This window comes from Globicephala melas, chromosome 8, assembly GCF_963455315.2.
Source record: "Globicephala melas chromosome 8, mGloMel1.2, whole genome shotgun sequence".
NCBI classification, from domain to species: Eukaryota; Metazoa; Chordata; class Mammalia; order Artiodactyla; family Delphinidae; genus Globicephala; species Globicephala melas.
The window spans coordinates 27,338,167-27,359,341 of NC_083321.1; the positions used below are offsets into that span (position 1 = coordinate 27,338,167).

The 21,175-nt window shown below is 41.6% G+C and overlaps 1 protein-coding gene and 1 long non-coding RNA gene across 7 annotated transcripts in view; one reads left to right on the forward strand and one right to left on the reverse strand.

The window, feature by feature from the left end:
* LOC138842775 (uncharacterized) overlaps window positions 1–17,385 on the reverse strand; it is a 64,961-nt gene extending 47,576 nt beyond the window's left edge. For 3 of the 4 annotated variants that reach the window (XR_011377619.1, XR_011377616.1, XR_011377618.1), the window contains exons 1-3: window positions 17,109–17,385; window positions 5,616–5,764; window positions 4,576–4,648 (exon numbers count right to left, since the gene is read on the reverse strand). This is a non-coding gene — a long non-coding RNA (uncharacterized lncRNA). The remainder of the gene's footprint in view (window positions 1–4,575; window positions 4,649–5,615; window positions 5,765–17,108) is intronic. The other variant, XR_011377617.1, reaches the window with a different exon arrangement.
* MPPED2 (metallophosphoesterase domain containing 2) overlaps window positions 16,376–21,175 on the forward strand; it is a 172,323-nt gene continuing 167,523 nt past the window's right edge. The window contains exon 1 of one of the 3 annotated variants that reach the window (XM_030864819.3): window positions 16,376–16,740. The gene's annotated coding sequence lies outside the window, so the exon portion shown is untranslated. Of the gene's footprint in view, window positions 16,741–18,071; window positions 18,298–21,175 lie in introns of those variants that run through there. The other 2 variants (XM_060303392.2, XM_060303391.2) reach the window with 2 other exon arrangements.

Here is a 21,175-nt window from a genome sequence, read left to right on the forward strand (position 1 = left end):
GGCAGGGTTGTTTGAATCATTGCCCATGTGACTCCATCTCCAGCCCCATCCATCTCCTCAGAAGTCAGGCTTACATTACTTTTGGGGCTCAAAGCCCCGAAGTCTAATGTGTGGTTGGTCTTTCTAGCATGGCCAGCCCCTCTCCTGACTCATCTCATTTACATAAACTATCTAGGAGTCCACCATGAGTCTCCTCATTAGCATAAACTTTCAAATGTGGCCTGAGGGGTGCATAATGAATAACAAAGATACACCTGTCACTTGGGAAATTCCAACTGTTTAGAGGTTACTTCCAGGAACCGGAGAGAAAGGCCAGTAAAATTGTTTATTACACAGTAATACATAGTAGATGTAATAAATACTTGGTAAATAAATGACACACCTGAGAGTTAGGTCAGATGAAACTGGATATTGTGATGACTACATCAAGAAGAAAGATAAGAAAAAACTGATTGAATCTAGCAGTGAGGTGATTGTATTCAAAGCAGTTTCAGATGTTAATTGATTAAAGAATAAATCGGGGGCTTCCCTGATGGCACAGTGGTTGGGAGTCTGCCTGCCGATGCAGGGGATGAGGGTTCGTGCCCCGGTCCGGGAGGATCCCATGTGCCGTGGAGCAGCTGGACCTGTGAGCCATGGCCGCTGAGCCTGCGCGTCCGGAGCCTGTGCTCCGCAATGGGAGAGGCCACAACAGTGAGAGGCCCGCGTATCACAAAAAAAAAAAGAAAGAAATACTAAATCGAAGTTGAAGTTTTATAGATTACTCTATTAAGATGTTTGCTGATGACTAGAAGGTGGAAGATATAGGATATACAGACATGAACATGTAGAAGATGATGGGAAGGAGCCAGTGGACTAAAAGAGATTAAGGAGAGAAGAACTGATGGGGCAAGTTTGAGGTGGCCTTATGGGTAACTGACTTACCAAACACTGCTGGTGGCCAAATACAGGTCTTAGGGATGAAGTAGAGATCATTTACTCAACCAGATGGCTTCCAATGTCCCTTCTCAACCTAAAAGCCTACGATTCAGCTCTGTGGAAATACCATTGTTCAAAGATGTTCATTCCTTTAGACAAATGGTTCTTAATCGGGGGTGATTTTGCCCCTCAGGGGACATTCAGCAATGTCTGGAGATATTTGACCCAGCAATTCTACTTCTGTCTATGTATTCAAGAGAACTGAAAGTAGAAATTCAAGCAAATATTTGTATACCCATGTTCACAGTAATATTATTCATAATAGCCAAAAGGTGAAACCAACCCAAGTTCCATTCAGAGATGAGTGAATAAACAAAATGTGGTATATCCATACAGTAGAATATTATTCAACCTGAAAAAGGAAGGAAATGCTGACGTGCTACAACATGGATAAACCTTGAAGACATTACAATAGTGAAATAAGCTAGTCACAAAAGACAAATATTGTGTGACTCCATTTATATGAGGTACCTTGAGTAGTCAAATCCACAGAGAAAGAAAGTAGAATGGAGGCTAGCAGGGGTTGTGGGGAGATGGGAAAGGCAAGCTGTTGTTCAATAGGTGTGAAGTTTCAGTCTGGGAAGATGAAAAAGTGCTGGAGACGGATGCTGGCCATAGTTGCACAGCAAGGGGAATGTACTTAATGCCACTGAACTGCACACTTAAAAATGATTAAAATGGTAAATTTTATGCACATATATTTTACCACAACTTAAAAAAAGACTGAAGTGCTACTAGCATCAGGTGGGTAGAAGCCAGGCGTGCTGCTAAACATGCTACAATGTACAGGTCAGCTACTTCAAAAGAGCACTTTCCAACCTGAATGTTGATAGTGCTGACGTTGAGAAATCTCTCTGTCACAAATTAGTGAAAGAACAGCAGTAAGAGACTGTACAGTGATATGGTCTTTTCACTTTTACACTGCTTTTCCACACTCAAGCCACTTTCCTTATTTCACTAGATTTCACTGCCCAAATCAAGCTAAAAAAAAAAAAAGCAGAAGTAGTTAAAAAAAAAAAAGGGGGGGGCTTCCCTGGTGGCGCAGTGGTTGAGAGTCCGCCTGCCGATTCAGGGGACACGGGATCGTGTCCCAGTCCGGGAGGATCCCACGTGCCGCGGAGCGGCTGGGCCCGTGAGCCGCTGAGCCTGCGTGTCCAAAGCCTGTGCTCTGCAACGGGAGAGGCCACAGGAGTGAGAGGCCCACGTAACGCAAAAAAAAAAAAAAAGGAGAAAAACAATCACTTAAACCTCAAAACAATTTTGGAATTCTCAATTTCTGAGATAAATATTTCTCTCGCTCTCTCTCAAATAATTTCACCAATAAAGTTTGAAACTATGTAAGACTCCCAAATTTGGCTTGAACTCTTCATATTTTGTTGTATTCCCAAGTTTATTCTATGCATGGTCAAGAAAAAGACAATAAACTATTTTAGCAATGCTGTATACTTTCAGTATATATTGTGTGTAAATATATGTAATCTGATTTCAATTCTTGTGAAAAATCATGAGTCTTCTACAGATGTCTTTTCTACAGCAAAGAAGGCATCTTGGTTTAAAGGATGTCTTTATTTCTCATGTTTAAAGGCTTAAACAAATCTCAGTGACAAAGGATCATTTTTTCTCACTGCATGTATTATCATTTAAAAGGGAACAATGTCTCCTGTTAAATAACTAAAACAAATTAAAACTTGAATGAACCATGACAGTAAGGGAAAATTATCCTTTGCATTTTCTATCATGGGGCCACTGGATCAATGGCCTTTCAATTCAGTCAAATAAACCACTGATCCAGTCGAACAATCAGTGAGTCTTACTATTTTCAAGAAATTGAGCAGCTTATTTGATTGAAAATGATTGAGGCAATTGTGTGTGTGTGTGTGTGTGAGTGCATATGTCATGCATGCATATGTTGAGCCCCACATTTGATACAGATTCAATACAAGTGGAAAAGGACCATAGTTTGAGAAACAATGGTGTTCAAAAATTTTTTAGTATTTTATTAATTTAGTATCTGTTTATTTCTCCATCTTGTTCCAAAAAAGGTTTAGGGCGGCTCTGAGTGTTTTTATATATAATCTGCAGGCTTTTGTCTTATGTTTGTGACTATTTTGTAGACTGAGTGCTAAACACTAAATTATTAAAGATTATGAAAGAAAGAAAGAGAGAGAGAAAGGGAGCAAGGAAGGGAGGGAAGGAGGGTGGGAGAAAGGAAGTAAGGAAGGAGGAAAGAAAGAATGGAAGGAGGGAGGGAAGGAAGGAAGCTAATATATAACACCCAATGAACTACTTTATCTTGAAGACTATTTCAATGACTTCAGTCAATAAAACCACTGGCAGACAAGACATCTTTGCCATTAATTTGTATTCAAGGATACTATAACTACTTGTTTATTTAAGTAGAATGAAATGTGACCTGAGCGTACTCGTTGTCTTTTTACTTTCTCTCTCCATTTACCCTTCTGAAAGACATCCAAATTCTTTTTGGAGAATTTCTTTCCCCTTGAACCATAATCTTGGTGCGGATGATGAATCCAGGTGCCTGCCTTCCTACTATGGAGTCACACTAGCTGCTGGGGACTCTTCGTGCCAAATCTTTCCTGAATCACTCAGATATAGGCAGGAGGTGGACTTAACTGTTTCAGGTTGGTCCATGGATGTACTCTCCAGGACTCTGACTCTTGAATAAGTGATACAGGATTGAAGAGACATTTGGAGTTGAGTCATCCTGATGGCAGTACCGCAACCACACTATTCATGCTACAGTATATTTCTCTAGTTCCTCGTTCCCAGCCCTTTCCATATTCTCTTCTTGGTTCCTGCTTCCTGACCAAGTGTTACAATCCATCCCTAATTTAGTGGTTTAAAACAACAAAAACAATAACGTCATTTTGCTCCAGACTCTGCATTCTGGGCAGGGCTCAGCAGGGACAGCTTATTTCTCCTCTACTCATTTTTATCTGGTGGGATTTTAAAGGTAGGACTTGAAGGTGTGCTCACATGTCCGGTACCTGCTCAGAGAAGGCTGAAACAGATGGAGACCAGAATAATTGGGTCTCCTTGGGCATGTCTTGAAACCTTTATATGGTCTTTCTATATATGATGACTTTAGGGCAGCCAGACTTCTTATGCAGCAGCTCAAGGAACAAAGATGCACAGAGAAGCCCTATCTCTTGTCCTGACCTAGCCTGCAAAGTCATGCCGTGGTACTTCTGCTGCACTCTTGATTGAAGCAATGTGAAAGTCCATCCACATTCAAGGGGAAAGAACTTAAACCTCTCACCTCTCAACAGAGTACCGTCAACATCACATTGGAAGAACATGCGGGATAGAAATATATTGGTGCAATTATTTTCAGAAAACTTAATCCACCACCCTGAGCCTTCGGATTGATGTAATCCTGTTAATGTTTCAATAAACTCCCTGTTGCTGATCCTAGCCAGGGTCAGATTCTATTACTTATAACTAAAGAATCCCAATCTAATAGACTAAGGATCTGTTTTATTAATCCCTTGGCAATTAAATGCCACCTTAATGTTGGATATTTAATTAATATCACCATCCAAAGGTTGGTACTTATTCGTTAATTAATTGACACACCTGCGTGACTCAGAAGCCAGCTTTGCTTCACTGATGAACGATTCCAACTATTTTATCAAGCTTCACTCCATCGCTGCAAAACAGACACGGTTATAAGAAAACAGCTGAGGCAGAGAAAGGTTATTTGGTTTATCACAGATGGCAATGGGGAGTGCAGCACTTCCAGAAACAGACCCAGAAGTTTTCATTCCTTTGGCCAGGCTGGAACTATTAAATCACATAGAAATACCAGGAAAAGATAAGCTGCATGAACCAGTGATTGTTGGCACTAAACACTCCAGCGAGTTCAAAGAGCCCTTAGGGCCTGCTGTTTATTTGGAAAACCAGAAGAAAAAAAAAAAAGTGGCGAGAGAATGGCAGGATAGAAGCCTAGCTACATATTAGATTATGATTTTATCTTAAACAGGCTTGTCTGAAGAATTTACATATTAGGGGTGCATGAGTTTATATATATATGGGTTTAGAGCACTTTAATCCTTTTTTAAAAAAGCTTCGGGGCATGCATACACATATTAAATAAAAATGTATGTTCCATTAAATATTATCAGTCGGTCATCAAAATATCACCCTGAAAGGAATTTTAACATAAGATCACATAAATGTCAAAAAACAAGTTAGAAAAATAGCTAATGTTATAATTAATATATAGACTATGATGCTGCTTTACTAAAGGTGAAGATGTTAAAATAAAAAATGAAGTAAGAGGATAAGTACGTTGTTTCTAGGAATATTCCATCCCTCCTTCTGGAACTTATTAGTCAATTTCCCTAAGATGCCAGAAGGTTCTAGAAGATTTTTTAAATGTAATTGTGTGATTAATCACCTATACTTACTATTTTATTAATGAAGTCCTTGGAGATAGAAGAGAAAAATATATGCCTGTGGTTTCAACCACTGATGTTTTTCAGAGTTCAAATATTATATTATAGTGTTCAAATATTATAGTGTTCAAATATTATATTTTCATCTTCTCTTTCTCTCTCTCTCTCTCTCTCACACACACACACACACACACACACACACACACACTCCATTTCTACCTCTTTTCCTCTTTGGTTCTCTTCCAGAGGCTGCTCTTTCAGTGACAGACATCTCCATGGGCTGTTCTTTGTGACCACCGGCTGCGCTGTGAGAACTGTTTTGGTCTGGCTTTTCTTCATGCCTGTCAAAGGCCACAGAGTGTTGGAGTCTGAAAACACAGCCCAAATCAGCATGGTCCCCAGAGACTCCCAATACATCTCAATAAAACTTTCAATGATCTCCATTTTACACATAGCATTTCTGTTGTGGATGACACACCTCATCTGAACAAATTATATCGAATAGTACCTTAAGTGAAAAGGTTCGTTCGAATAGGGATGATACAGAGAATTACCTCTAATACCTTGTTTTTTTAATTTCCCGTTATGAATAAAACCACTACTAAAACCCAAGAAAAATCATACACATTCCTTTCAAAAGCACAAAGGTCCTAAAACCTTTGATTTGAAAACCCCTTGTGGCCCCAGCATTTTAAGCCATCTTGCAGAATGTTTTATGTGTAAATATACTTGTTAGGACTATTTTTCCAAAGAAATGATTATTAAGGTCCATTAGTGAAACACCTTTCTATTGATGAATTTTGGAGGTATTGCTTTACTCTTTATTTGTTGGGTCTGTTTATCTAGTTTTATTAGCAACTTGTTGCTGGATTCTTATGTATTAATTCAGTGCAACAGTAAGGATTTTTTTGTGTTACGTTAGTATGAGGCTACTTTTAAAACTTTATATTTTTACCTCTGTGTAAGTACAGTACTGAGGAACTAAAGGACATACATAACTCTCAATCTATCATCTGCATTCCCTTTGCATTAAGTGTAACACTGGCACGAAAATCAGAGCCCCAGCTGCAATTTTTCCAGCTGTCTCTGTCACCCTGTGATTTTTCGGTACAAATTTTCTAGCCTGTTTGAAAAGGCAGGCTTCTACCCCCTTCTTTGATTGTGCTCAGGCATTTGTCCAGCCTGAGACATGGATTAATATGAACAGAATCACAGACTTTTCTGAACATAAGTCATTTACGTGTGTTTAGTGGCAAATACCGAGCAAGAAAAAAGCAGACCGCAGTTGCCTTTGTACAGAGTCTGGGTAGGTTTTGATTTCACTCAGAGTCAAGAACAAAGCAACCTCTGACTTTTCCTCAAACTCAGCCTGTATGGAATGACTTCTAATGACTTCACGAACTGCTAGCCTTCAGATGACTGGAGCATTTTCCGCTTTTTAAGTTTTCCTCCTTCTATGACGTTTTATGATTATACCTTATGGTGCAGTTCTATTTTTGTTCTTCATGATTTTCTGAGTGCTTCAAGTTTAGAGGGAATTTTTAAAAATCATTTGGCCACCATCAAACGTGCTCCTCAGTTTGGGGATGATGTGGAGTGAGACTTTAAGCATCGTGCCAACACCAAACATGGCATTCCCTATTGAATGAGCCAAATCCACCCCCTGAGTCTGAATAATTTAGAGGAGACGTGATGTCATTGTCTACTTAGAGATAAATGGAAAGGAGTCTGGGTGTAGACTTTTGGAGTGGCCTTTGTAATAACAGTAATTAAAAAGAGCATTACCTCATATATTTAAACTTTTCGTACATACCATGTGCTTTTCTCATTTTTACCCAATATTACTCAAAAAGGGCTAGTAGTCCTGTGTCATTATTTTTGAAGCACTGTTCGATGACACTGGTTTTAACAGTTTCTCACAGTTCACTGCTTCAGTTTTCATCAAATTATATTTCTAGTTACACTAGACACTTTCATCATCAATTTCCCTATGCCTCAAAGATATGCGAGGACCAGTTAGCTAATTGTGAATTTGGATACCAGATAATAGGTGCTGTAGAACATGTTTTTCTCTCAGTACAACCTTTTCTAAAATGAAAATCTTAGACTCCACTAGGCAAACTCCTTGACACCCAAACACACTCATATTTCTTTAACTAAATTAGCTTGTGCGTATGGGGAAGGTTGAGGATCACCACAGACTATTTAATTTTGACGTGCAAATCTTGTAATAAGATAAACCCTAGTCATATACACTTCCATATACTTCATATCCCAACTGGTAGAAACGCAGCAGTCATACAATTTGCCAAAGAAATGCCAAGTTCCAAAGAATTGCCAAGTTCCAAAGAATTCTTAAATCCTCCCTCCTTTAAGTTCTACAACTTTCCCATGTTATTGCCATCACGTTTTGAACCTCCTGTTGTCAGATGAACACTACAGATTAGGGCCCATTATATATTCTAGACAGCTCTGAAGTATGCAAATAAGTGTTATATCAACAATTGGTAGTAAAGTTTAGATATCAATTAGTCATCATTCTCAACAAACTATCAGCTTATTTGTTTTGTTTATGAATTTAAACAACATAACCAAAAACTGACTGCAGCTAGCAAAACATAAAATCCCTAATTTGCTTTTTAGAATATTGCTTTTGCCTCAAAAATTATTTTTTATTAATAATATGACAATAAGACCATATCTCTTGGTCTTTCAAAGATCAATTCAATCATTCCCATAAATGTGAATATCAGAGAGATTTTCTTAATATGTTTTAGGACTATTGACTCCTTAAAGGAGCATCTTTTAAAGTAATCTTTATGGTTATAATATGTGTGCAGTGTCCTGAAATGGAATATGGACTGTTAGGTATTCTAAACTTATAACATGCATAGCACTTCTTTTAATGAAAGTTCTATAGAGCCATAGAAGGATGTTTAATGACATGGAAAGATGTTCACAGTATCTATTCAGTTGAAAGAACAGGTTATATAGGTAATGGGATATGAGGAAGAAAGAGGGGAACTTTTATTTCCTAATGTACTTCAGTATTTAATTTATTTACAATGGCAGTATATTAATTTTGTATTAAAAAGATTTAGAAATGTATTACAAAACTGTATAATAATTACTTGATATGTATCATACATTATTCTAAGGTCTTAAAAAATACTAACTCATTTAATCTTGTAACAACTCTACAAAGTAGGTACTTTTAATATCTCCTTTTTACAAATGAGGAAACCAAGGCACAGAGGGTTTAAGTAATTTACCCAAGGTCACGCAGGTAGTAAGAGGCAGGCAGAGGTGGGATTCTAATCTTGCTTTGCTCTCAACTACTACAATATACACTTAACTGTGTTCCCAATTTTCTTCCATTTTTGTAAAATACATTTGACTGAAAAACTATATAACCAAGTGTTAACAGTAAATATTTCTGAATGATGAAATTACGGCTATTTTAAAATTTTTTCTTTTTGCTTATTTGTATTTTCCAATTTTCACAAAACAATGGATAGAAAAGGAAATAATATTGAAAAGGAAAAAAATAATCTTTTTACAGTTCCTTCTGTACTGAGCATGAAATAGGGATTTTGATCTATCACTGTAATTTTTTTAAAACGACCTTCCTGTAAACCTTCCTTTTATTTTAGAATCTAGTAAAACCATGTCCCGTAGACCTTGGCTATTCATCTCTTCTCTTGTGTGCAGATTTTGCTGTTTATAGATGGTCACTATGGGGAATCATGAGGACAGAAGAAGAAACTGATGGAACTTTCAAAACGTAGACGTTCCAAGAAAGGGGTAAATTTTGAAAACATGGTTGCCATTATAAATGTCCTTAAAAGTTTATATATATTTCCATTGCATCTTTTCTTGGCAGCCTGACTTGCTAAGAGGGGCCATAGTGACTTAGTTTCCACCAATCAGGAAGCCAATAATCAGAACGCCTTCACAGTGGGTTTGTGGGTTTGTGATTGGGTCCACGTGGAATAATCCTGCACCAAAAGAACAATATTCTTACTTGTAATCAGTGTCTATGTATTTCCTCTGAGAGCATATCTGTTTCTTTGAATGTTTCACTTAAAAAACAACCATTTTATAAGAATCACTTAGAATATTGTTTGGAATATTAAATAGAAGTGAACTAACTCCAATAAAGACAGATGTGGAATTGACGTAGCATCTAAAAACTTCAAAGAAAAACAGAAATACACTTCTTGCATTTATATTTCATACAAAATAAGACAAGACCATATGTGGACCAAAAATAGGTGTGGGACATTGAATGAGGGATAATGTTCTAGAATCTGTATGTTTGAAAAAAGTTAATGACATTTTATGCCAGGACTGTATTTCATACTGCAGTTCTTCATGACAAGATGGGATTCCAAAAGATGTGTACAGAATAGAATGAAGTTGGCTTGGAGACATGGGAAGGGTGCACTACGAGTAGAATGAGGGGCTTAAAAAAGGAAGTCGTTGGGTAAGTATAGCTCTCAGCCTCTCTGGCTGGGTACTGCCACACCTTCAGACACTATTTCAAGATTCTGGTACTCTTTGTTTTTATTACGTAAACTGTATTCAAATCTCTTAATTCCATTCACATCTCTCCATGTCTCATCTCCTCCAAACTGTTCTGCTAGAGGCTACCATCACCTCCAGCCCAAAGACTGCGAGAGCTTCCGAATGGCCTCCCAAAGTTCACTCTAGCCCCCTAAAATCCATTCTCCACGCTGGGGCAAGAGTGACCTTTGCAAAACATAAAACTAATCATGTTAGCCTTTCTACTTAAGATCCTTAAACAGATTCCAGTTGCCCTCAGAATAAAGTCAAACATCTTCAACAAGACCTTAGTTGTGACCTTCAAATGTTTTTAACTTGGCCCTTCAGTTCTGGCCTCTGCCTACAGATCCGGATCCAGACCCCTCTGGAACTCAGCAACCCGCCACACTGCTTTTCTTTTTCCTATAACATCCTTGTATTCCTTTCCTCCATCAGGGAGTCTTCACTCAGAGGAGGAAAAGTACCCCTATTTTAAGTTTTCTTTGTACCAGTTGCTTCTCCTTTTCTTAGATACAATTTTTATTTATTTATGTGATTATTTAAAGTCAGTCTCTCCCCAGGCTCATTAGATTACCTACTTCATATGTGGGAGGAAACTCTTGCTTTTTGCATCATTAGTCCATCGGCATGGTTTGAGTACTCTGCCTGTCACAGAGCAGAGCTTTAAAAGTATTTTTTGAATAACTGAACATTATTATTACTGAGAGAAATGGGGTTTAGATTCTGTTGGTCTCTCAAAGTCAATTTTTAAAAAAATGTATTCATTCATTTATTTATTTTTGCTGAGAGGGAAAATTACATTATACATTGCTTAATCAAAATATTGATATATCTTATACTAGCTTGTCAAACTGAATTATTAAACTTGAAAAACCCCACATATGTTTTCTTTAATCTGGTTATTATGGGTTTTCCACACTGCCCATCTTTCAAAAGAGATTACTTTGGCTTTTACTTCAATGAGATTGCTCGTCTTCCACCACGACAAGCCTATCCCAAGTACCACTAAATTCTATCCCACTTTTCCAGAACTGGGACCATGATATGATATAGGGAAGGACTCAGCAAACACTAATTGATAACAGAGATCACGCAAGTCTGTTAGGCTAGAAAGCACACCAGCACATGCTCAGTATCTTGTTAAGATATTTTTTTGAAACTGATTATTAAAATTATTACATAAATAATACTCATCTCTTTTGTTGATACATGCTAAACATTAGCTAGTAAGTATGGTAAGAATTAGCGAGTGTTTTGTAAAATTTTAAGATTTCCACTCTCTCCATCTTTATTATTTAAGCTGCTGGCAAAGCTGGATCAAATTTAGTCTTTCTAAGATAATGCCTATAAAATTTATTTTATGAAATAAAATTTCATGGGTTCTAGTGTTTCTTGAATCTTTCTTAGTCATACACGTTTTTATTGGATAACCAAAAGGAAATTTTAAATAAGAAGGACAAAAGCTATAATTTATATATTTATTTTGAGCACTTCAAAAAGGATCTATCAAAGAATCAGGTTAATCACATAATTTTCTTTTGAGACTATATTTTGGTATATTATATCTGTAAATTTTAAGATACAAAATTTTTTTTTCTTCTGCATCCTGCTGTGTTTAAAAAGAAGGCTGCCTTTAAATGGATGGGACACATAAAAATCTTCAGCTTCTCTATGAGAAAATCAACTTATGAAGCAGTCTTATGTACTATTTCATGCTTTTGAAGACAGTAACAAACCCCTTTAATTGTACTATTTGAACTCCGTAGGAAATCCTTAGCTCTTATCCTCCATGCTGGTCTCATGATATCACTTCCGTTCCTGCATATCTGGTATGGATTTTCCTTCATTGTGTAGTAGCCTCAATCACTCATGCATTCTCTTACTCTCTTTCTCATTTATTGACTCATAAGATTGTTGAACAAATATTTCCAAGTTTCTACCAAGTGCATACATAGCACATAAGAATGAAAACCACAAAGGGATAGAGGGCATAGTTCTTCAGCTTGAGGGGGTTACAATGAAAACATTTAAAACAAACCAAAGAAAAAAAGTAAAAACTGTAGGAATTTAGAATAAAGTAAAGGTATTGGTTGGCTCAGATATTTTTCTAATTGTGTCATAATAGTTCTATTAACAGGCTCTGATTTCTGATAATATATATCTTAAGTTTTGCTGGAAAATGATTAAAATGCAACCAATTTAAAGAAAAAAAGAGGTAAAATAGTTGAATTTTTTTTCTGAAGAAGAGCTGCAGGGTTGAACCAAGCTTTTAGTTATACACAAGTATCCCTGAAGTATTGGAAAACTATTCTCATAGGGAGAATGAAAGCCAACTCCAAATAAAGTACTGAGCTTTCAAGGGAAGTAGCATTCACTTTCCAAGCTTCCACCTAAGGTTCTCCCACGCTCCTATCTCTCATTTTCTTCCCTAAATGCATTCTGAAATGATATTTTAAAAGATACTGCAGCAGGATATCAGGAAGTATATTTGCCAGTTCCTTCGATGAAATCACTGGAGAAAGGGTCCAGGTTTACATTCCATTAAAGGAAAAAATGTGTAATATTTGCATAGAGGCAAGCATAAACTTGGCATTTGATTTTTATCCTTCTTTTGTTTTCTATTAGAAGCAATAAAAATTGAATTTAACAACAAAAAAAATGGAGCTTACAGCCTCACTTATCTTAAAAAAAAAACACCACCAAAACTCCCAGAATATAACATTTAAAATTTGGTATAATGAGGTTTGATGTTTCCAAGCTAATGTCAGGGGACAGACATGGTTCACATCCACTCATTTTAAAACAAGCTTTTAGTGTAGGTAGCTATGCTGGTAGAGAATATGATTTGACAGAATGCAATATGTTCAAAACCATGGGATGAGAATTATTTGAAAAGTGAGTTCCTTTTTGTCCTAATTTATTATTTAAATTCACTTATACTTCTCCAGCTTCTTTATTTTGGTAGACAAATGGAAATAAAAATTCATAACCCTAATACAGGTTGGTCACTAACTCTCAGTGGATAACTGATTAGCACGGACACAGTAGAGGTTGACTTCTTCCTACACTACGAGTTACGATTTTAACCTTTTTTTGCCTCAATTTTTCCCCATTCAATAAAATGATAAAGAAGTTTTCATCAACTTTGTAAAGGATCACTCACTTGATTTTTTTTATAGCATTAAGTATCCTATAAAATGTGCCACTAAAGTAGAACAGGTTATTATTTGGTTTTTTGTGTGCACGTTACTTAGATCTAGGATCATGCACAAGCTAGTTTTCCTTTTTTGATTGACTATCAGGTTGTTTGTTTTCTAAAGGAAGAAAACCACAGAAATAATTTGGCTGGTGCAGATTTATTTTTGACTGATTAAATCAGTCAAAATCAGTTGAAAAATTTTAACCATGTGGATAAGGGGTGTACTGCTAACTCATAGAAGAAAGAACACAAAACCAAGCGTTTCTTCAAAAACATGATTCCAGTCAGTGTTTGCTGCTGGGCTGGAAATCAAAAACAAAATGTAAAGGAGCCCCTCCCCATCTTTGGCATTCTTTAACGCCAATGCCACTTGCTGTGGTTTATGCTGGGCGAGGAAAGTGACTGTCCTCTTGCTCCCAGCACATGTGACAAGTACGGACACTCTGGACATACTGTACAACAAAAGAAATACATTAGCAAGCCCTTCATTTCTACTCAGGCATAAGACATACCTTACTTCAAATTCAAGTGCCAGCAAAAAGAAACTCAAAATGGATTCGAGACCTAAATGTAAGGCCAGACACTATAAGACTCTTAGAGGAAAACATAGGCAGACACTCTATGACATAAATCACAGCAAGATCCTTTCTGACCCACCTCCTAAAGAAATGGAAATAAAAACAAAAATAAACAAATGGGACCTGATGAAATTTAAAAGCTTTTGCACAGCAAAGGAAACCCTCGAAAAGACAACCCTGAGAATGGGAGAAAATGTTTGCAAACGAAGCAACTGACAAAGGATTAATCTCCAAAATTTACAAGCAGCTCATGCAGCTCACTAGCAAAAAAACAAACAACCCAATCCAAAAATGGGCAGAAGACCTAAATAGACATTTTTCCAAAGAAGATATACAGATTGCCGGCAAACACACGAAAGGATGCTCAACATCACTAATCATTAGAGAAATGCAAATCAAAAATACAAGAGGTATCATCTCACACCGGTCAGAATGGCCATCATCAAAAAATCTACACACAATAAATGCTGGAGAGGCTGTGGAGAAAAGGGAACCCTCTTGAACCGTTGGTGGGAATGCAAATTGATACAGCCACTATGGAGAACAGTATGAGGTTCCTAAAAAAACTAAAAATAGAACTACCATATGACCCAGCAATCCCACTACTGGGCATATACCCTGAGAAAACCGTAATTCAAAAAGGGTCATGTACCACAATGTTCATTGCAGCTCTATTTTCAATAGCCAGGACATGGAAGCAACCTAAGTGTCCATCATTGGATGAATGGATAAACAAGATGTGGCACATATATACAATGGAATATTACTCAGCCATAAAAAGAAACGAAATTGAGTTATTTGTAGTGAGGTGGATGGGCCTAGGGTCTGTCATACAGAGTGAAGTAAGTCAGAAAGAGAAAAACAAATACTGTATGCTAACACACATATATATATAGAATCTAAAAAAAAATGGTTCTGAAGAACCTAGGGGCAGGACAGGAATAGAGACGCAGACGTAGAGAATGGACTTGAGGACACGGGGGGACGGAAGGGTAAGCTAGGACGAAGTGAGAGAGTGACATGGAGATATATACACTACCAAATGTAAAATAGATAGCTAGTGGGAAGCAGCCGCATAGCACAGGGAGATCAGTATAGCACAGGGAGATCAGTTCGGTGTTTTGTGACCACCTAGAGGGGTGGGATAGGGAGGGTGGGCGACTGGGAGATGCAAGAGGGAGGAGATATGGGGATATATGTATATGTATAGCTGAGGGTGGGAGGGAGACGCAAGAGGGAGGAAATATGGGGATATATGTATAGCTGATTCACTTTGTTATACAGCAGAAACTAACACACCATTGTAAAGCAATTATACTCCAATAAAGGTGTTAAAAAAAATTCAAGTGCCAGGAAAGCCCATTGTAAAAGCGACATATTTTCAAGTGAATTCTGTTTGATCTTTTTTTATAGGGGCTCCAACCAGCCTCTCTCCCTTCCTCCCCAGACCCTGGAAACCAATTAGTCTCAGCACAGAGGCCACAGACCAGGCTGAAACGTTTCCTTTTTATTTTTAGGGGATATAATTTCAGCCAGGATGTCTAGTCAGTTGTCACATAGTATACCTAGCACACTTCTCCCTCTCACACACATCCATTGGATTTCCCTTTGGAGAATGCCTAGATTTTTGAGTCTGCCTCCTGGAAAGGAATTAGAGCTGGTTGGCGTCCATATCCTTCAGCTCTGACAATGGCATAACATCACAGGGCCACCTCATCTTTCACAGTCAACACCACCAACCAAGTTTTCTAAAAGCCTTCTCTTCCTTGTCCTCTGTCTTCTAGCATTTCAGCTGCTTTTCTTTTCCTTACGTGTTTGCCTACAATTCTGAAAACCTTTTCTTCCATAACCCAAAGTAGCAGAGAAAAAAGGACAAACTTTTATTTTTACGTTTTTGAATTGCTTATCCTTTGGGAGAAATGTGCCCCAAACACAAAAATGGAAACAATTAGTCTTTGCCTCTCCTTGCCTCCATATACTGAACCTGCCTTAATTCATGGAGGTGAAAGAAATTATCAGCTGGATTGGCCTAGGAACAACATCGCAGAAAGAAAGGTGTGTGTGTGTGTGCGCGCGCGCGCGCGTGTGTGTGTGTGTGTGTCTGTCTGGCGAGTTGAAAGGCTTGAGAAAAGGGAGCATAGCTCTCCCCCAGGAAAGTCTAAGCTCAGCAGACGGGGAGGGGGACCCAGGGTCGCCTTCCCTGGTTTCAGCGCAGGGCCCGAGCCGCTCCCCTTGCCCCCGAGGCAAGCTCTGCGCCCTGGAGCTGTGCCAGGACTGCAGACAGCGCCTGGCAGGTCGGTGGGTGGGGGGCCTGGGGCCTAGGTGTTCCTGGGTGTTCCCTTTGCAGAAGACACCCATTTGGAGGGAAAACTCCATTTATTTTCCTGGGGCTCCGTAGCCCCCCTCCCCGGTCCCCTATCATTTTTACGCTGATCGCACTCCTGATGATGAACTTGCAGCTCAGCTTCCTGCCGCCTGCTTGACCCGGGAGCACCAGCAGGCTGCCGGCCTCGCCCTCAGCTCCCTCCTCCTCTTGCAACCCCGGGGCCTCAGGGCGCCAGTGGGGGTTCGAGTGGGCCGGGGCAGCAGGAGGGGCGCGCGGGGGCGCGGGGTCCCGCCGGGGAGCGCGCACAGAGCGGCGCCTCGGCCGCCCTGCTTCCTGGAGCTGTGCTCCTTTGACCCCAGTGGCAGTCCCTGTCACTGCACCGCTCTCGCTCCCTCCGGCTCGCCGCGCCCTCGCTCCCTCTCTTCGCCCCCTCGCTCGCTCTCTCCCCAGATCGAGGCTGCTCCCGTCCTTTCTCCCCCGCGCCTCCCTCTCGTGCCGCGCCCCCCGGCCCCCAGCCCCAGCCCGCGGCGGGACCTCTGGGGTCGAAGGTTCTGGCCCGCCCGCGCCCCTCGCCGCCCCCGCGCGCCTCCCGCCGGCTCCTGCTGCTTCGCGATGGATCGCCTGCTCGCCGGGCGCTGAAGGCATCCCCAGGACCCGGAGCGCAGCCCGGGAAAGGTAATCCGCCCCGGGAAGGGAGGCGGAGGGCGGGGGAGGGGGAGGAGGCGGCCGGGCGCCCGGTGCCGCGCGCGAGAGGAAGGGAAAAAAATGCACACACAAAGCGGAGCCCGGGTGCGAGGTGCCTTGTCAGCGGCGCGTGCGAGGGGCTCGGAGGCTGCGGACCGCGGCTGCCCCGGTGCCCCTGACATTCTCACAAGCCGGCGCTTCCCGGGCAATTCGGAACCCGAGGAGGGCTTATTTTCAACCCCCGAGCGAAAGCGAATTCTTTTTTAGGAGCTGTCTCCCTCCCACTCCCCATCTTGACCCTCTGCCCTTCTCCCCTCCCCACCCCCAGTCCTCGGCCCTCGACCTCCCGGGGTCCTCACCTCGCGGCTCCCTCCTCCGCCGGGATTTCTTAGGAGGGAAGGAGGGGGTGTCGGCGAGGGGCGGCGGCGAAAGCCCGGCAGCGGGGATGGGGGTGGGGACGAGGGCTCGGCGAGCTGTTTACTAGAAAGTCCCGGGGTTATGTGTTCGAGCCGCCCCGGCCTAGGCCCGGGTGCATTGTGTTGGCCCGAGCCCCGGGCGCCCGCGGCGGCCCGAGCGAGGTGCGGTGGCCAGGAAGGCGCCGCGCAGCTTTGTGCTCGGGCTGCGCTCCGCGGCCGCCCCCGGGCCGCCCGCGTGCGCGCCGCTCTCGCGCGGGGCTGTTTCTCACTCTCTCCCGGCGCCCCAACCTCGCTCTCCCCCGCCGCCTCCGGTCTCCACGATCGTAGCCTGCAGATCGAGCAGGCGACCCGGGCTGGGCTGCGGGGGACGAGCAGCGAGAAAAAGTAACCGTTGCCGCCCGATTTCTTCCCTTGAGAGGCAGGAGTTTCTATGCTATTTACATGTAACAGGGTTATCTTTGTAAAGCCTTTGAATTACAAGGTTTGCGGCCTAGGAGGTAGAGGGGGCATTTTCCTGGAGGTTGGGGAGGGGATTAGAATCTACCAGCAAGGAAGGAAATTAAGGATGCTCCAGTGGGGTAGATTTATTACCACATTCCCCCCCAACACACCCCAAATTAAGTGCAAATGCGGGTCATGAAAAATGTGTAATTGACTTGAGATGCTGCAAACAAACACAAACAGGTCATGGTGGAAAAAACAAACAAAACTTTAAGTGCAAGAAAAGATTTCCAAAGTGGGGGGGGAAATCCGTGGCCTCCACACCCCCTTCCAACGCTCGCTGGCTCCCTCCCTTTCTTTCTCTGCCGCTCCAGGGAAGCAGCCCCGCAGCTCCGGGGCAGAGAGCAGGGAGGCGGTGGCGGCTCCGGGCGCGGGCTCCGCTCTGAGGGTTCGGGGATGCCAACGCGCCCTGGAGGCTGACGTCGGGGGCGTGGGGCTGTGATGCTCGAGCGAGGATGGTGCGGTGTCAGAGCCATTGGCCGCCGGTGGTCATCAATCAATTCGGGGCTGGGGGAAAGGTAGAGAAAGAAAGGCGCCCAACGGAGCCTGGGGCCGCGAGCGCCAGCGCCAACAGTGCCAGAAGCGGCGGCCTCAGCGGAGGCGACGGCGGTGGCAACGGGGGACTGAGCGAGTAAGGCGAGCTGGTGCTCCAGGAAGGAAGGGGGAGCTGTAGTCCGGACAAGCCGGCCGTGAGCCGGGAGGGCAGGGCGCGCGCGAGTGTGTCAGTGTGTGTGTGTGTGTGTGTGTGTGTGTGTGTGTGTGTAGTTGCTGACCACCCCCAACTGCCCACCCTAGATTTAAAACAAACACACCAATCCAAAGTAGAGAATTCCGCGCCCCCCGCCCCACCATATATAGACTCTACGCGTTGCCAGAGGCGCGGGAGAAAAGTCCTGCCCTTTCTTTCCGAAAGAATGTGCCAGCCGGGTGTCCGCAGTGCTGGAGACAAGTTCAGGTGTAAGTGCGTCGGGAGGGAGGGCGCTCTGTGGACAGAGGCACGTGGAACTTTGTGCATCCGTCTAAACACCTTGCTGGAGAAGCCGCCCGGGAGGCTTCTGGGCATCGCTCCGGAATACAGGGATGAGTAACTGGAGATGGGCATGAAAGAGTAAGGGCGTGAGTTGAGAAAGCACTCGATCTGTGCTGCAGAGGGAGGAGAAAGCGAAATTTGGCGGAGTCGGAGCAGGCGAGTCCCAAAGTCTGGCCAGGCTGTCGGGCGGTCTTCTTAGGGGTAGTGAATAAAATGAGCATCCTTGTTTAAACGAGGAAATCACGGGCTCCTTTCTCATAGGCTGTGCCGTGCGGTGCTCGGGCAGAGAGGTCATGAGTTGTTGCTTTGAAAACTCTTGGTAAATTGGACTTCTGGTGTCTAGGAGGTGGAGACAGTTATTTAATTCCTCAGCTTTTAATCCCTTCATTGCCAGCAGACTTTAAAAGCGTTTCCCACTAGATTCCTGAAAAAGAACATTCCAAGTTGCACAGCTTAAGGCACAGGATAAGTGATTGCTGTCTAGGAAATGCAAAATGTGCTCGCATGATTTTTTTTTTAAAGGGAAAATCAAAGTAGCACCAGCATGAATGTTTGGCAGTGTCACATTTTTCTTTAGGATTCCTGGCATTTAGTACTGGGTTCCTTTGTTTTATAGAGCAAATGTATTGAAGTATAAAAATGGAAATTTTAAAAAAGAATACTGGTCTCTGTAAATATTATACATAAAGTAATGTAAGTGTGATGAGGATGAGCTGCTCCAAAATCTGATTATTTGGAAGGCTTTACTGACTAAATATGTGAAGCAAGGTGATGCAGGTTCTTGGTAGTTTTAGGTGGTGTATCATTCTGTCTTGTTTCAAGCTTTTTCCAGATTTCTCAGGTTAGAGGAGGGAGTTTACCCAAAAAAAAAAACAAAAAACAAAAAGGCCTTTCCCATGTATTGGTGTTTCCTATTCTTGGGATATGATCATCTTGTGATGTGAGTGGGGGTGAACATAGCATTTTTAAAAAATAAGCTTTTTCTTGATTTGTCTATAAAGGTTCCTGTGAAAGTTTTGAAGCTCTCTGCCTCAGTCTGACATTTTCTTCAAAGGACTCCAGTTTAAAGAAGATAGACACTGCAGGTGCACTGTTTCGATAAAACATTTGAAAGAGAACATGGTAAAGATGAATTCAAATGAGGTGCCAGCCACCCATTTAGCCTTTCCGAGTAACAGGGGCCTGTGCTTGCTGAAGAGGCACAGATCTCACTTGATAGAAAAGGCAAAATCCCATGTTGACTTTAGGGTACAGTGGACCATATAGGAGTGCAAACTGATCACCTTCTAAGTTCCATCTTTTCTGGGCTTCAAACGGGAGGGTCTGATGCTAACTACTGTAAGTCATTGCCTAGATATTTACATAACAGGAATGTATCTTTCATTTGTAGGCCATTTTGCTTAGTTTAATTAGCGAGTTTACTCCAGAAACATTTAAACTGTTTCTGGCACCCGGTGCAGAGATTGTAACTGAGAGGTCACAATGGTCTAGACATGAATTTTGCTTCTCTTGCTTCTTGATGTTCTGTATTTCACACAATAGACATTGATGGCAGGAACATAAGAATTCTCATGTAATTTTTACACCACTCTCTAATTTATGCAAACACTAAGTTCTTGCAGTCTGAAAATGTGTATTTTTTCCCCTCTGTGCTTTGATGGCTAACATTCTTTTTAATGACAGTCATTTCTATAACAGGAAGATGTTTTCATTTGTTTTTACTTTTCAGCGTGGTGCAATTATGCAGTTTTGCGCTTCAGTCGTGTCTCTCTGTACTTTGTGTCTCAAAAGAGAATTACAGTACTTAGAACAGGACTGCAATTTGAAGCAGGTGTTGTGTTTTACTGTTATGCAAAATAACAGTAAAATATAATTGTGGGGGAAATTAAGGAAACAGCTGCAAACTTGGTATGAAAACTGCTACATTATGATTTGTAAGCAGTTCTTATAGATATCTTACATCAGAGGAGTGGGGAAAGATTTTAATTTGTTAATCCTACTGGCCTGGTTGTCTGTCAGCTAGCGCTTAGAGGACTCATACCTCCCATGAAGTCAGGAAGAAGAAAGAGAACCCTAAGTGACACTTTGTTTAAAATGCCAGAGCATGAGGGATTCATTTCTTGGCGGTGCTGTTGTGCATTAGGAATGCAGGCAAGGTGGGTGTTATTTAGCTTGCTTTGCTCATATGAAGAAGGCAATGATTTGAGTAGAATGCTGTGGAATTTCTTAGCCCAGCTAGCATATGGAGGACTACACAAGCCCCGGGTTGTAAAATAATAAAATAAATGGCCTATGGCAGGCCATCTGCCTTTTGCTTGGTATTTTAGGTGTTTCATGCCAAATTTAAATCTAATCCTATTATTCTAAATATTTTTATTTGAGATAGCAGCTAAGATTCCCAGAGCTTAATGGTGCACATGGTGAAAATATTCTAATGTGGAGCACTTGAAGTAAGAAGGCGGGTTACCTAAGGGTTATC